Source organism: Mustela putorius, unplaced genomic scaffold (assembly GCF_011764305.1).
Source record: "Mustela putorius furo isolate JIRA1106 unplaced genomic scaffold, ASM1176430v1.1 tig00003862_pilon_pilon_pilon, whole genome shotgun sequence".
Lineage (NCBI taxonomy): Eukaryota > Metazoa > Chordata > Mammalia > Carnivora > Mustelidae > Mustela > Mustela putorius.
Window position 1 is genome coordinate 761,743 of NW_025422014.1, and position 15,823 is coordinate 777,565.

Genomic DNA, 15,823 nt, shown 5'->3' on the forward strand with positions numbered 1-15,823 from the left:
AAGGTAGAGGTGAATGTACTAAGCCTTTCCTTCAATGTTCAGGTGTCTTTTGAAATGCATGCCCAGTCCCATACTTCCAAGCTATCCTGAAAGTAGCATCACTGGAAGAAGCTGTTCTGTTGCCTTGGTGTAAACTGGTAAAAAGAAGCCATCTGAGGTTTATTCATATAAACATAACCTTTGAGCTATCTAGTCTGAGAATACAACTGAGTAAATCACTACATAAGTTTTTTTGGACTTTAGGTGAGTAAGGTTTTTATTTTCACTTTCAAATAACATTTAATGTGGCAATAAATTCCCTTTAAACATTGATAAGGCCACAGAGCTAATAATAGTATTATTTTAGCTGTATTTCTGTCTTTGATTAAGACAAATTTCATAATATTAGTAAGAACCAAAGGGGAGCAATTGTAAATGGAACTGATTCCTTAATTTCTGTTTCTTCTGTCTCATTGTTAGTGTACAGAAATGCAACAGGATTTTTGTGCATTAATTTTATATCCTGCCACATTGCTGAATTCCTATATGAGTTCTAGCAATTTTGGGGTGGAGTCTTTTGGGTTTTCCACATGATGTATGATGTCCTCTGTGAAGAATGTGAGTTTGACTTCTTTTTTTGTTAATTTGAATGCCTTTTATTTTGTTTTTTTGTCTGATTGCTGAGGCTAGGACTTCTAGTATTATGTTGAACCTCACTTGGCATCAGGGAAATACAAATCAAAACCATAATGAGATACCACCTCACACCAGTCAGAATGGCTAAAATTAGCAAATCAGGAAAAAAACAATGTTAGTGAGGATGTGTAGAAAGGGAAACCCTTTTACACTCTTGGTGGGAATGCACACTGGTGCAGCCACTCTGGAAAACAGTATGGAGGTTCTTCAGGAAGATAAAAATAGAGTTACCCTACAACCCAACAACTGCACTACTAGGCATTTACTCCAGTGTTACAAATGTAGTGATCCAAATGGTCAATTGCACCTCAATGTTTATAACAACAATGTCCACAATAACCAAACTGTGGAGGGAGCCCAGAAGTCCACTGACAGATGAATGGATAAAGATGTCAAAAGAATATATATATATATGCTTTTTTCTTATATATCTCTTATATATATATAAAATATAATATATTATTTATTTACATTATATATAATGTATAATATTACATATATTTATATTATATAAATACATATTTTTCTTATATATATGATGGAATATTACTCATCAAAAAGGATGGAATCTTACCATTTACATCGATGTGGATGGAACTGGAGGGTATTATATGGAGCAAACTAAGTCAACCAGAGAAAGACAAATATCTATATCTTATGATTTCCCTCATCTGTGGAATACAAGAAATAGTACAGAGGATCGTAGAGGAAGGGAGGGAAATCTGAACAGGAAGAAATCAGAGAAAGAGAGACAAACCATGACAGATACTTAACTATGGGAAACTAAAGGTTTCTGGAGAGAAGAAGGGTGGATGGATGGGGTAATTGAGTGATGGGCGTTAAGGATTGCATGTGATGTGATGAGCATTGGGTGTTACATGCAACTGATGAATTACTGAACTACACATCTCAAACTATTATTAGCTAATTTAATTTAAATTAAAAAAGAAATGAGAGAGAAGACAAAGCCATAAATAGAGATTTAGGAATCATTAGTATAGAGATAGTAACCAAAATCATAAAAGTAGGTGTCCTTGCCCAGAGTGAGTGAACAACACTAAAAGAGAAATGGACCTTGGATGTAACCAAGGAAAGGACAATATTTAAGGGGGAGAGTTGCACCAAAAGGAAAACAAAAGAGACATAGAAGTAGGAAGAAAATCAGGATAGGTACTGGATTAAGAAACATTAAGGAGGGGCACCTGGGTGGCTCAGTGGGTTAAGGCCTCTGCCTTCAGCTCTGGTCATGATCACAGGGTCCTGGGATTGAACATTGCATCGGGCTCTCAGCTCAGTGGGGAGCCTGCTTTCCCCTCTTTCTCTGCCTGCTGCTCTGCCTACTTGTGATCTCTCTCTCTCTGTCAAATAAATAAATAATTTTTTTTTAAAGAAACATTAAGGGGACAAATTTTCAAAAGTGGTGGTGAACAATGTAAAACATTTTAAAAAGCCCAAAGGCAATTAAATGAGGACTGGAGAAAATACCACTTCATGTTATTCATTGCGAAGTCACTAGTAACTTTTAATGGAATATTTCTATTAGAAAATGGAATTACCAGGTTTTAAGACAGATTGGAAAATAAAGATATGGATGCAGTGGGTAAAAGTCATTTATAGGAAAAACCTGAGTGTGAAAGATGGTAAAAACTGAATGGTAACAGGTAAAAAAGAATTATTCTATGTTTAATGATACACAAAAACTTCTTATCTAAAAATCAAAACAGAATGGTAGGTGAGGCTATGGGGTTAATGTAGTTTATATATGTCTATCTTTAAGTTATAAACAAAAACAACTATGTGTGTTCTTTTTGCATTTGGTTTTAACACAGTGGAAAAGAAAAATGAGGTCATTGTTACTTTAGTGTGTCATTGCCCTACATATCCCAGTATTTATCGCTTCATTTTCCACTGAGATTAAGTAGTGTTATTTAAACTGTTCCCTGACTCTGGGAAAACTATTTTCATACTTCTGATGGTAATTTTTTTTAAATTTTGTTGATGTTTTAGTTATTTCTGTCACCTTTAAAGAGCTCTTATTAACCTCTATTTATAAGTTTCAGTGAAAACAGTTGGCTCAGGGAAAGAAATAGATTAGTGTTGATGTGACTAATGAATAGTCCAGGGACACAAACAGTCATTTCCAAATGGTCCCCAATATTTTCAATTTCTTTGTAAATCAATTATTTTGAATTTATACATACATATATATATATATATATATATATATAGTATATGTCTTCAATTTATTTTTACAGTATTTTCATAACAGCTTTTTTCTTCAGTGATCAGTAGGGAGGATCTCAAAATAGCAATCTATTCATATAAGGACTCAGGGAAAGTCTGACTAACATTATTGGCAAGATTTCAGTTTCCCCTCTCATCTCACACCTTCCCCCTTTCTTCTTATATTTCCTTAACTTCTTTTTCAGGCTTAATCCCCAAGTTGAATCATAATCTTTCAACGTCTGCCAGTTCCCACTCCTTCCCTAAGTGTGACGAAATATGAACACATGGAATCTCCTAACCTGTGGTGAAAACTCTCCATGGCTTGAGCAGTTGATAGGTCATATTTCATCAGCAGCGTGGATAATGTCTGAGAATATAAGGCATACATAAAGAGGCTAACTTCAGTTTAGCTTGAGTTTTTAAGTGGAATCTTCAGGGATTTCATGGCTTTTCTTCTTTAGGTAAAAAAAAATATATTCATTTCCCATGACTAGTAATCTTCAAATGCAACATATTGCCTCCTGTTCATTGAAGATTATTTGCAACTCAAGCATCTCAGTAATTTCACTTAATTTCCAAACCTCCAAACATCTATAAGTCACCAGTTTTGAAACTTAATATTTAAGATAATTCTGCTCATGTCTAGATAGCTGGTAATATATTTTAAATGGTGATATTAGACTTAAAATAACTTTCATATTGTTGCTGATATAGCCCTAATCTTAATACATTAGCATTCAAGGCTCTCCTGTGGTCATTGTCTTTTGCAGGAAATGCTCTAAACACCTTACCCGGGAAGTTTAAATTGCCCCATTAAATACTCTTGTATCCACTTTAATACGCTACATATCTTAAAGGCAAATCTCCTTGCTAACTATCAGGTTCTTAAATCTGTTCGTTTAGGTTCACAGCTCACCTACTAGTCCTTAGCACTGAAACAGAAACCTACAACTACACCCAGAAAAAAAAAATGTTGAAAGGAATTTGCTTTAGTGCCAGAGATGTTTCTTTGCTCTTCATACCGGAGCCATGGCTCAACTCTAGTGATTTAGGTTACTATTGACTTTTATGTTTAACTAATTGTTATGCAACACTATCCTTAACATTTTTCCTCCTTCCTCCTCTTTTAGATCCAGATTCAAATCCCATGAATACATAAAAAATACCTCAATAGTTTCTGAGTTATCTTTATTTCTTGCAATAAAATAAAACAACATAAGCAAGAATTAGATAATAATAATAATAATAATAATAATATATTTGGCCCTTAAAGAAAGTCAATTTATTCTATTTTGTGCATAGTGTCTGTAATTAATATGAGTAAGAGAACTACCAAAATGGCCTATCTTTAGAGTGTTGTAGTTTCTTTGTTTAATCCATGATTCAACTGTATTTCTGTGAGTATCCAAAGGAAAACATTGGTGCCTTTATTTCACACATTCCCAATAGCCCAAAGTCTACTCAGTAAGATTAAATCTATCTGGAAGGGGAGCATGAAAAAAGGTAACAAACTTTTGCTTGTTTAAAGTCTTACAAGTGGAAACATATCTCCATTTGTAGAAATTCAACTAGCTGAGAAAAGCTTCCTTGATCACAGAAGAACATGAAACATAATGGCTACACAAAGAGAGATTTAATCTGTTTATGTAAAAAGGTAATGCACCAACTAGCTCATCCACAGATATAAATATTACATTAAAAACTCTGTTCCAGCAAATTACAGTAAAAGATGCTGTATGATCAAGTTCTCTTTATGAACCAGGAAATAATAGGGGAAAAAGCTTTGAATTTGGTTGCAATATTGTTGTCCAAAAATCAACATGGACATGTTTTTCTCTTTTTGAGGACCTGTAATCTAAGCCAAAATTGAGATCATGCACTGTTTTAGCAGTAGCAGGTGAAGACAGAGAAAGAGTCTCTGCTGAGTTCATTACAAAGAGTTCATTTTCTCACCAGATAGTGATTACTTTTCAAACCACACATCCCTCCCCACCGAAAATATCTTTACCACTAAATTCCTACCCACCTACCCACTGACGTAAAACAGAAACTCACAAAAAGCTCTAGAAGCTTTGAAGAAAGAAAAGTGAGGGTGGATAAGCACCCACTTTTTCCATCTGGGCTCAGAGCACTTCTTTCCACATGCTAACTAAAATGCTATTGACTTTGAGAACAGACTTTAGTATCAAACTGCCTAAGGTCAAATCTTGGTTAGACCTCTTTTTAGCAATGTGACTTTTGGCAAGTCATTTAAGACTTTTGTCTTCAATTTCATGTATAATGTAATAATAGAATCTATATCATAGGATAGTTATGATGATTATATGAGTTGAAATAGCGTTTGCTCTCACTATTTTGGAACATGGGATTTTTCAGCATGTCATCCTTGTTACCAGCTTCATCTAAGCTCAGAATATTTGCCTAGTTGCATATACTGAACTTCAAAGTACACCATGACATGAGGCATGTTTGTATATATGTTGTGTTCAAGTGGCATGTGCATAACCAGAAAGTATTGTGTACTGGGTGTTCCTAGACCAACTGACAACTTTACTATTTATCTTTTGCACAAAAGCAAAATTTTAAGCTGATTCTTATCCTTTTTTCTCTCTATGGAAACTTCTACTTCAATATTCTTTTCCCAGATTCTCAGCAGGCAAGGGCTTTTAAAACATAATTCAATTATTTTCTTTGATTGTTAGTACGATTTCAAATTTAAACACAGCCTTGTGGCTTGTGAATGTTATTAGCTTATTTTTTTTTTAGGTTTTCTTCAGTGCCTACACAGATTTCCACATTCCACCACCCTCCACTATAGGTCCCCAGGGACCCACAACTCTGTTTCAGGTAGAGAAGAAAGGTGTGTGCTTTCATTTTACACTTGTGAAACAGACTAGACTAGAACTAATGCCTCACCCTCCCCCCTAAGGCCAAGGACAAAAAACAAGCAAATAAAAACAAACAACAAAAAAATTAGTTGGCTCTTCCTTTCCTTTCTGATTTTGCTTTATTTCATGGAGAGCAAATATGTTTCTTTAGCTCTGAAACTCCCAAGGATCTTTCAGGTAATTTTATTTCTGTTTTTGAACTCTATTGTTCTGTTATACACAGAGAGGAAAGTAGATAAGCCATGCCTGTTAGACACATGGTGAAACAGTTCACAGTTGCTGCAACCAAGGCCTACATTCTTGTTTGAATGTGGTTAATCTGGGAAACTGAAGTGTGGGTGTCTATGGAAACAGCCCCTCAAGTGATTATGAGATGAGACATAGAGAAACCAACTTGTAAAAAGAGTATGATAACTCCAGCCTCCTCCAGAAGTGGCAAATGATAAGCCTTTGCTTTTGTCAAATTGTAATTAGGGCTAGCAGGGCCACCTTAAAATTTTCCTTCAAGCCGACTCAGCTTCCAGCTACAAAGTTTCCCTTGGCTTAAAAGGGTGGGTCTGAATACTTGGGGATATAATCAAATTTTGCTCGCTTAGAGCTCCAGCTACCAATGTATTTTTGCAAAGACACAATCCCTTTCCCCATCATATTTTGTAAGTGTGGCTGCCCAGCTTAATTCATGGTGCAAGAAGTCTTCTGTAGCGGGTTATAAGAAAGAATGGAAAGAACATTAACATTGCAGTTAGGAACTTGTTCTTAAGTTCTGGTTCACCCAATTATTAGCAGTAAGTAAGGAGGCTTTACATCTTGTGGGAGTCAGACTGCCTGGGATCTTAATTCCAACTCTGCAAGTTAGTAGTTGTGTAACCTGAGGAAAACTACTTAACATTCTTTACTTCAATTTTCTCATCTATGAAATAGTTACAGTAATAGGTCCTATATATCATAGAATTATATGAGAGTTTAATGAAATGATACATAAAACTGGTCTAACAAGCTGAGGGTTTGGAAGGGGTGGGGGGTGGGAGGTTGGGGGAGCCTGATGGTGGATATTATGGAGGGCACATATTGCATGGCACACTGGGTGTGGTGCTAAACAATGAGTTCTGTTACACTGAAAAGAAATTAAATTAATAAAAAAAACTGGTCTAACAAAAGATAATACTATTTTAATAAATGTTGTATACCACCATCACCACCACTAGCACAACTATCATCATCAAATCTATATTACCCTCCAGGCAAAATGAAATAACTTTTTTCTCCCTAGTAAACTTATCTATAAAATGACCATCATGACTTAGGGGTATTGAGAAAAATCCCCAAGGTTACTAAATTTTAAGCAAATGTGGTAATCTCTGAAGTGTTATTTAACTTGAAGGGTGATAATTGTTTATTTATGAGTGTCAAATACTAGCTAGCAAGTGACTACATGCCCCATTCGAGGACCTTTTTTCTATGGTGAAATTAACTCTAAAAGTGAGAAGACAAGTACTTACTTTCCAGCTGTTTCTGTGCAAATTAATCATAGTTCTCTCTTTCATTGGCATTTCTTCAGCAATTTACATTTTCTTACTCCATAGATGCCTTCAGAGAATCAACCTGATTGTCATAGAGCATACGAGATATGAATAAAAGGCCTTTTTGGTTTTGGCATGATATCTTATCAGACAGAAATCTGGGGATGGATTGTTCATCATGCATTTTGATTAGCTAAGGCCTGGATTTTCTGTGGGATCTCAAAGGAATGAGAAAATTTGTGGTCCTCTTCTTGGTTGCCTTTTTAAAACAACTTTAGCTTTATCTCTGTAGCACTTTTTCACCAGTATGGTTAGGTGAGAGTTTCAAAAACCTTGACATTAAACTCTAACAACATAGTTTTCTATAGTCTGAGGTAAGGTTTGAAGACTATCAGCTTTATATTTTACCTTGTGTGTTTCTTTTTGCTTGTTTCCAGGTTTTTTTTAATTTAAATTCTAGTCTGTTACCATATAGGGTAATAATGGTTTCAGAAGTAGAACTTAGTGATTCATCACTTATATGTAACACCCAATACTCATCACAAGTGCCCTTCTTAATACCTATCACCCATTTAACCTATCCCCTGCCCACCTCCCTCCATCAACCCTAAGTTTGTTCTCTATACTTAAGAGTATTTTATGGTTTGATTCCCTCTCTTTTTTCCCCCTTCCCCTTTGTTCAGAAATGTCAGACTACCCTATGACCCAGCAATTATACTACGAGGTATTTACACAAAGGATACAAAAATACTGATTTAAAGGGATGCATGCACCCAGATGTTTATAGTGGCATTATCAACAACAGCCAAATTATGGAAAGAGCCCAAATGTCTATCAACTGATGAATGGATAAAGATGTGGTATATATACACATATATAAAGGAATATTACTCAGCCATCAAAAAGAACAAAATATTGCGGTGCCTGGGTGGCTCAGTGGGTTAAGCCTCTGCCTTTGGCTAAGGTCATGATCTCAGGGTCCTGGGATCAAGCCCCACATCAGGCTCTGCACAGCGGAGCCTGCTTCTGCACAGGGAGCCTGCTTCTCCCTCTCCCTCTTTCTGCCTCTCTGCCTACTTGTGAGCTCTCTCTCTGTAAAATAAATAAATAAAATCTTTTTTTTTTAAAGGGCAAAATCTAGTAATTTACAGTGACATGGATGGAGCTAGACTATAGTATGCTAAGCAAAATAAGTCAGTTAGAGAAAGACACATATGATTTCACTCATATGTGGAATTCCTGTGTGTTTTTAATATACCTCTAAGTCATAATTAGCTAGATGTGTAAGGAGTTATATAGTTCAGTGTTTAAGTGGATCTTTAGTTGTTTAAAGGTCCTGAACAATGCCAACTATCATCCTCATGATTATTCACAGAGCCGATACTCTGTAGCAAGGCATCACTTGCTACTGTGTTTTTTTGACTTTATATTTAAATTCAATATAATTAACATATACTATTAGTTTCATAGGTAAAATTTAGTGGTTCATCAGTTGCATAGAGCACCTAGTGCTCATTACTTCAAAGGCCCTTCTTTTTTTTTGAAAGATTTTATTTATTTATTTGAGAGAGAGAGAGAGAATGAGGGAGAGAAAGCATGAGAGGGGAGAGGTCAGAGGGAGAAGCAGACTCCCCAATGAATAGGGAGTCAGATGTGGGACTCGATCCTGGGACTCCAGGATCATGACCTGAGCTGAAGGCAGTTGCTTAACCAACTGAGCAACCCAGTCACCCCTTCAAATGTCCTTCTTAATCCCCATCACCCAGGTACCCCTTTCCCTCACCCACCACCTTCTCCAGCAACCCTCAGTTTGTTTCCTATAGTTCAGTCTCTTATGATTGACCCCCCCTCTGTTTTCATCTTATTTTTCCTTCCCTTCCCCTGTGTTCATCTGTTTTGTTTCTTAAATTCCACATACAAGTGAAATCATATGGTGTTTGTCTTTGACTGACTTATTTCACTTAGTGTAATATCCTCTAGTTCCATCCACATTATTGCAAATGACAAGATTTCATTCCTTTTGATGGTAATTTTCCACTATATAAATATACCTACTACTTGTTCTCCATCTATTCATCCATTGATGAACATCTAGGCTCTTTCCAAATTTTGGCTATTGTGGACATTGCTGCTATAAACATTGGGGTGCATATGTCCCCTCGAATCACTATGTTTGCATCTTTTTGATAAATACTTATTAGTACAATTGCTGGGTCATAGGGTTCTATTTCCAACTTTTTGAGGAATCCCCATACTATTTTCCAGAGTGGCTACAGCAGTTTACATTCCCACCAACCGTGTAAGAGAGTTCCCTTTCTCTGTATCCTTGCCAACATCTGTTGTTTCCAGAGTTGTTCATTTTAGCCGTTCTGATCTGTATGAGGTAGAATCTTATTGTGGTTTTAATTTGTATTTCCTTGATGCCAAGTAATGCTGAGCATTTTTTTCATGAGTCTGTTGGTCATTTGTATGTGTTCTTTGGATAAATGTCAGTTCATGTCTTCTGCCCATTTCTTGACCCAAGTGCAAAATCAGAACTTTTAGAAGTTGGCTACAGTGGGGAACTTCCCTGGCTTAAAGGTGTTTAGGTGGTGAAGCAGGGCAGATCGCAGGTGGGAGAGCTTGATCTCAGGATCCCTGGGGTCACAAGAAGAACAGGGGTGTCTGAGTGCAACATAGTTCCCAGGCACCAGAGTGGGGAAGCCAGTGGAAAACAGGGAGTCTAGGGGCTGGCTTTCTGTTTCATGTTTACATAAACTGGGAAATGCTGTGGGGTAGCACCACTGTTCTTTGTTTGTTTGTTTGTTTTTTAAAGATTTTATTTATTTGAGAAAGAGAGAGAGAGAGCACACAAGCAGGGGGAGGGGCAGAGGGAGAAGCAGGCTTCCTGAAGAGCAGGGAGCCTGATGCAGGAGCCCAATGTGGGGCTCAGTCCCAGGACCCTGGGATCATGACTGGAGCAGAAGGCAGGCACTTAAGGACTGAGCCACCCAGGCACACCTGCATGGCAGTTTTTTATCCAAACCTTTGCAGCTCACCAGCAGAGGGGACCAGTAGCTATGTTCTATGGTTCCTCAGAAAGCCCAGGGTCCATGGTAGGTTTTTGTTGTTGTTTATTTGGTTTTTTTTTTGTTTAACAAATCTGTTATTGTGTCCTGTCTGTGAGGGGTGCTTCCCAGAGGCCATTGCAATTATTTAATTCACAAAAGTTACCTGACAGAAAACCCATCCACATGTTCTTAAATAGCTACAAAGACATGTTAGTAATGCTTCTGAAATGGGATTCTCATCCCATCCCCAACATAATATTCCATCTGCTTCTGGAGAATATTTCTAGATCCAAGGAAAATAAAATGCACTTAATTACCAATGGAGACATCTGGAATAGTAGGAATAGAAATGACTGAGTTAAGTCCACTCTCTCACCCCTACTACACACATACAAACATCTGGGGAGAGCTTCCTATGAAAACAATTTGTTAAAACTGCCAATATTTTACTCATGTCTGAGAGACTAAACTAATAATGCCTTGTTTTGCAATGCTGATTTTTATGTCTGTTTTGCACAACTAGAAGTGTGTGCACACACATGCATACTGCTTCAACAAAAAGGAGGGTAAGTTATTTGACACAGAAGGGAACTAAAATTATTTCACACAGAAGGGAACTAAAATCCAAAAGAGTTTGGAAAATCACCTAAGATAATACAATTAATACTTAGAGAAATATAGCTAGATCAGTTAGGGTGGGAACAATCTCTATGTCAAGTCTTAGTGTTTTCTTTACCCTTGAAGGTTACAAGTGAAAACCTTTAGTGATTTAAGGCATACACTTGCAGGGGCAGGGGAGCAAATAAATAGGAAAAGAAAAAAGAAACACAGAAAGAAAGAGACATATGCATTGGAGGGTTAAAAACCTAGTGGCCATGGCCTCAGAACTCTGTCTGTCTGGCACCTAGATACATATTTCACCTTGCTTGCAGGCTAACCTATTAATGAAGAATTTTCATAGACCTAACATTTCTGACACATGTAATTTTTTTTCATAGCCGGAAACTTTCTTCAGCATATTTCTAATTTCATTGTAAATAAAATTGTATGTCATTTCAATGCCCTTCAATTTGGGGAACTTCTACTTTCATATGCAGGCTGCCCAATTATTAAAGAACTGCTTATAAGTTCTCTTTTATAACTGGATATCCATATCCACCTAATTTCCAGTTATTGGTATTTTTTCTTTCTTTTCTTACATTAAAAAATTAACTTCCTTCACTTTTGCATATGACAGCCATTTTTTCCTTCTGAAGATAGCAAACATGCTTTTTTCTCTCCTTCACCAGCATCAGTTTTCAATTCCCCAGGATATCCATCACTAGTTTCATCACATATTCTTCATTAGCCATGCTTTCCAGCCTCTCACGGCATTGTTCATCTTCCTTTGGATACTTTAATTTATTTAAGTCGGTCCTAAAATGTGATTTCCAAAACTCATCTGACCAATGTGAATTAAAGCAAGAATGACACCTTCCTAATTGTGGAAAATGTTCCTTTCTTAAAGTATTAAAAGAGTTTTGCTGGGACACCTGGGTGGCTCAGTCATTAAGTGTTCCCTGCTCAGCAGGCAGCCTGCTTCTCTGTCTCCCACTCCCCCTGTTTGTGTTCCCTCTCTCACTGTGTCTCTATCAAATAAATAAACAAAATCTTTTTTAAAAAAGAGTGTTGCTTGCTTGTGGATAGACACATTGAACTGTGGAGTTAGTTTACTCAAAGCTGTATCTTAAATGTGAGTACTTATCATGTTAGGTCTCTTTATATCTGCCTTGTATAATTATCTTATTTAACCTAAATGCAAGTGTGTATACACACACACACACACACACACACACATATATATATATAGAGAGAGAGAGAGAGAGAGTTTTACCCAGCATTTCACAATATTTGAATGATTCTAAACCATTTGGCTCCTATTTTATAAGTAATTCTAATGAGCATTGTTATTACAGAATATTAGAAGCATTTCATTAGAATAGGCAAAGGAGAGTAAATACTAGTACAGGATAAAGAAATTACAGTTGACAAAAAGAAAATAAGACAGAAACAGTCTAAAAAATGAACAAAAGAAATTTAAAAAGTAATGTTAGTCCAGAAGCATTCAGTATATGGGTAAACAAACCTACACACCTCATAAGAATTTTACTATATCTAGACACTACACAGTAAAAGAACTGAGCCATTAAAACACTCTTTTGTATTAATGAAATGCATGAGAAGTCTTTTTCAAACATTAAACTAGCTGTCTCTGAGAAGTATTGGCCAGTGACTGCTCATGAAAAAGGTTTTATCAGGGCGCCTGAGTGGCTCAGTGGGTTAAGCCTCTGCCTTTGGCTCAGATCATGATCTCAGAGTCCTGTTATCAAGCCCTGCATGGGGTTCTCTGCTCAGTGGGGAGCCTGCTTCTTCCTGTCTCTCTGTTTGCCTCTCTGCCTACTTGTGATCTCTCTGTCAAATAAATAAATAAAATCTTTTAAAAAACGGCTACATAGTATTCCATTGTATATACATACCACATCTTCTTTATCCATTCGTCCATTCAAGGGCATCTTGGCTCTTTCCACAATTTGGTGATTGTGGCCATTGCTGCTAGGAACACTAGGGTACATATGACCCTTCTTTTCACTACATCTGTATCTTTAGGATAAATACCCAGTAGTGCAATTGATGGGTCATAGGGTAGCTCTATTTTTAATCTTTTGAGGCATCTCCACGCTGTTTTCCAAACTGGCTGCGCCAACTTGCATTCCAACCAACAGTGCAAGAGGGTTCACCTTTATCCACATCCTCTCCAAAATTTGTTTATTTCCTGTCAGGATAATGTTGGCCATTCTAACTAGTGTAAGCTGGTATCTCAATGAGGTTTTGATTTGAATTTCCCTGATGGCTAATGATGATGAACATTTTTCTGTGTGCCTGTCAGCCATTTGTATGTCTTCTTTGGAGAAGTGTCTGTTCACATCTTCTGCCCATTTTTTGACATGATTATCTGTTTTTTGGGTGTTGAGTTTGAGAAGTTCTTTATAGATCTTGGATATCAGCCCTTTGTCTGTAGTGTCATTTGCAAATATCTCCTCTCATTCTGTGGGTTGCCTCTTCATGTTGTTGACTGTTTCTTTTCTGTGCAGAAGCTTTTGATCTTGATGAAATCCCAAAAGTTCATTTTCGCTTTTGTTTTCTTTGCTGTGGCCAATGTCAAAGAGGTTATGTTCTTCTGCCTATGTTCTTCTCTAGGATTTTGATAGATTCCTGCCTCACATTGAGGTCTTTCATCTATTTCATGTTTATCCTTGTGAATGTATAAAAGAATGGTCGAGTTTCATTTTTCTATACTTAGATGCCCAATTTTTTCCTCACCATTTATTGAAGAGACTGTCTTTTTCCCACTGGATATTTTTTCTTGCTTTGTAGAAAATTATTTGACCATAGAGTTGAGGGTCCATATCTGGATTCTCTACCTTGTTGCACTGGTCTATGCGTCTATTTTTGTGCCAGTACCATGCTGTCTTGGTGATAACAGCTTTGTAGTACAAGCTTGAAATCAGGCAACGTGATACTCACAGCTTTGTTTTTCTTTTTCAGCATTTCCTTAGTTATTTGGGGTCTTTTATGGTTCCATATAAATTTTAGGATTGTTTGTTCCAGCACTTTGAAAAATGCTGATGGAATTTTGATTGGGATGGCATTGAAAGTATAGATTGCTCTGGGCAGTATAGACATTTTAACAATGTTTATTCTTCTGATCTATGAGCATGGAATGCTTTTCCATCTCTTTGCATCTTCTTCAATTTCTTTCATGAGTTTTCTGTAGTTCCTCAAGTACAGATCATTTACCTCTTTGGTTAGGTTTATTCCCAGGTATCTTGTGGTTCTTGGTGCTATAGTAAATGGAATTGATTCTCTAATTTCCCTTCCTATATTTTCATTGTTAGTGTATAAGAAAGCAACTGACTTCTGTGCATTGATTTTGTATCCTGCCACATTACTGAATTGCTGTATGAGATCTAGTAGTTTGGGGATGAACTCTTCTGGGTTTTCCATATGAAGTATTATGTCATCTGCAAAGAGAGAGAGTTTGATTTCTTCTTTGCCAATTTGAATACCTTTTATTTCTTTTTGTTGTCTGATTACTGTTGCTAGGACTTCCAGTAAGATATTGAACAGAAATGGTGAGAATGGGCATCCTTGTCATGTTCCTGATCTCAAAGGGAAGGCTGTCAGCTTTTCCCCATTGAGGATGATATTTGCTGTAGATAGATTTTATAAAGTTGAGGAATGTTCCCTCTATTCCTATACTTTGAACTGTTTTAATCAAGAACAGATGCTATATTTTGTCAAATGTTTTTTCTGTATCAATTGAGAGGTATAGTTGTCTCTTGATATTCTATGACTTTCTGTGGTGTCACTTTTTATTTCTCCTTTTTCATCTCTAATTTTACTTAGTTGAGTTGTCTCTCTTTTTCTCAGTATTGCTAAAGTTTTGTCAATTTTATTTTTTGAAAATATCATTCTTATTTTCATTGATCCTTTTCCTTTTTTCTAGTCTCTATTTCATTTACTTTCACTCCGATCTTTATTCTTTCTTTCCCTTAAATTTGGGCTTAATTTGCTTTTTTTCCAAATTAGGTTGTTTATTTGTCATCTTGTTTATTTCCTAATATATACATTTACCAATATTAAGTTCCTTTTCAGAACTGCTTTTGTACCATTCTATAGGTTTTGGTAAGTTATGCTTTTATTTTCATTTGTTTCTATTTTTTTTAATTTCTATTTGATTTCCTTTTTGATCTTTTGGTTGTTCAGGAGTGTGTTGTTTAGTGTCCATATTTTTGCAGATTTTCCAGAATTCCTTATTTTGATTTCCAGTTTTGAACCATTGTGGTCAAAAAAGATACTTGATATGATTTCAGTCTTTTATGCATATGCTAAGATTTGTTCTGTCTTATCATATGTTGTATCCTGGACAGTGCTTTTTGTGCATTGAAAACGTGTATTCTGCTTTTTTTTTTTTTAGGTGGAGTCTTCTGCACATCTCTGTTAGGTCCATTTGGTATAATATGTTTCAAGTCCATTATCTCCTTGTTGCTTTTCTGTCTATATTACTTTATCCATTATTGAAAGCAAATGTTGAAATCCCTTACTCTTCTTGTATTATTATCTATTTCTTATTTTGAATCTGTTAGCATTTGCTTAATATATTTAGGTACTCCAGTGTTAGGTGTGTATATGTTTATGATGACCATATCTTTTTGATGCATTGATCTTTTTATCATTATACAATAATCTTCCTCATCTTTTGTTACTTTTTTACCATAAAGTCTATTTTGTCTGATGTAGCTACCTCTACTTTCTTTTGGTTTCCACTTTTATGGTGTATCTATTTCCATCCCTTCACTTTGAGTTTATATGTGCCCTTAAATCTGAAATTGGCCCTTTATAGGCAGCATATAGTTGATTTTTA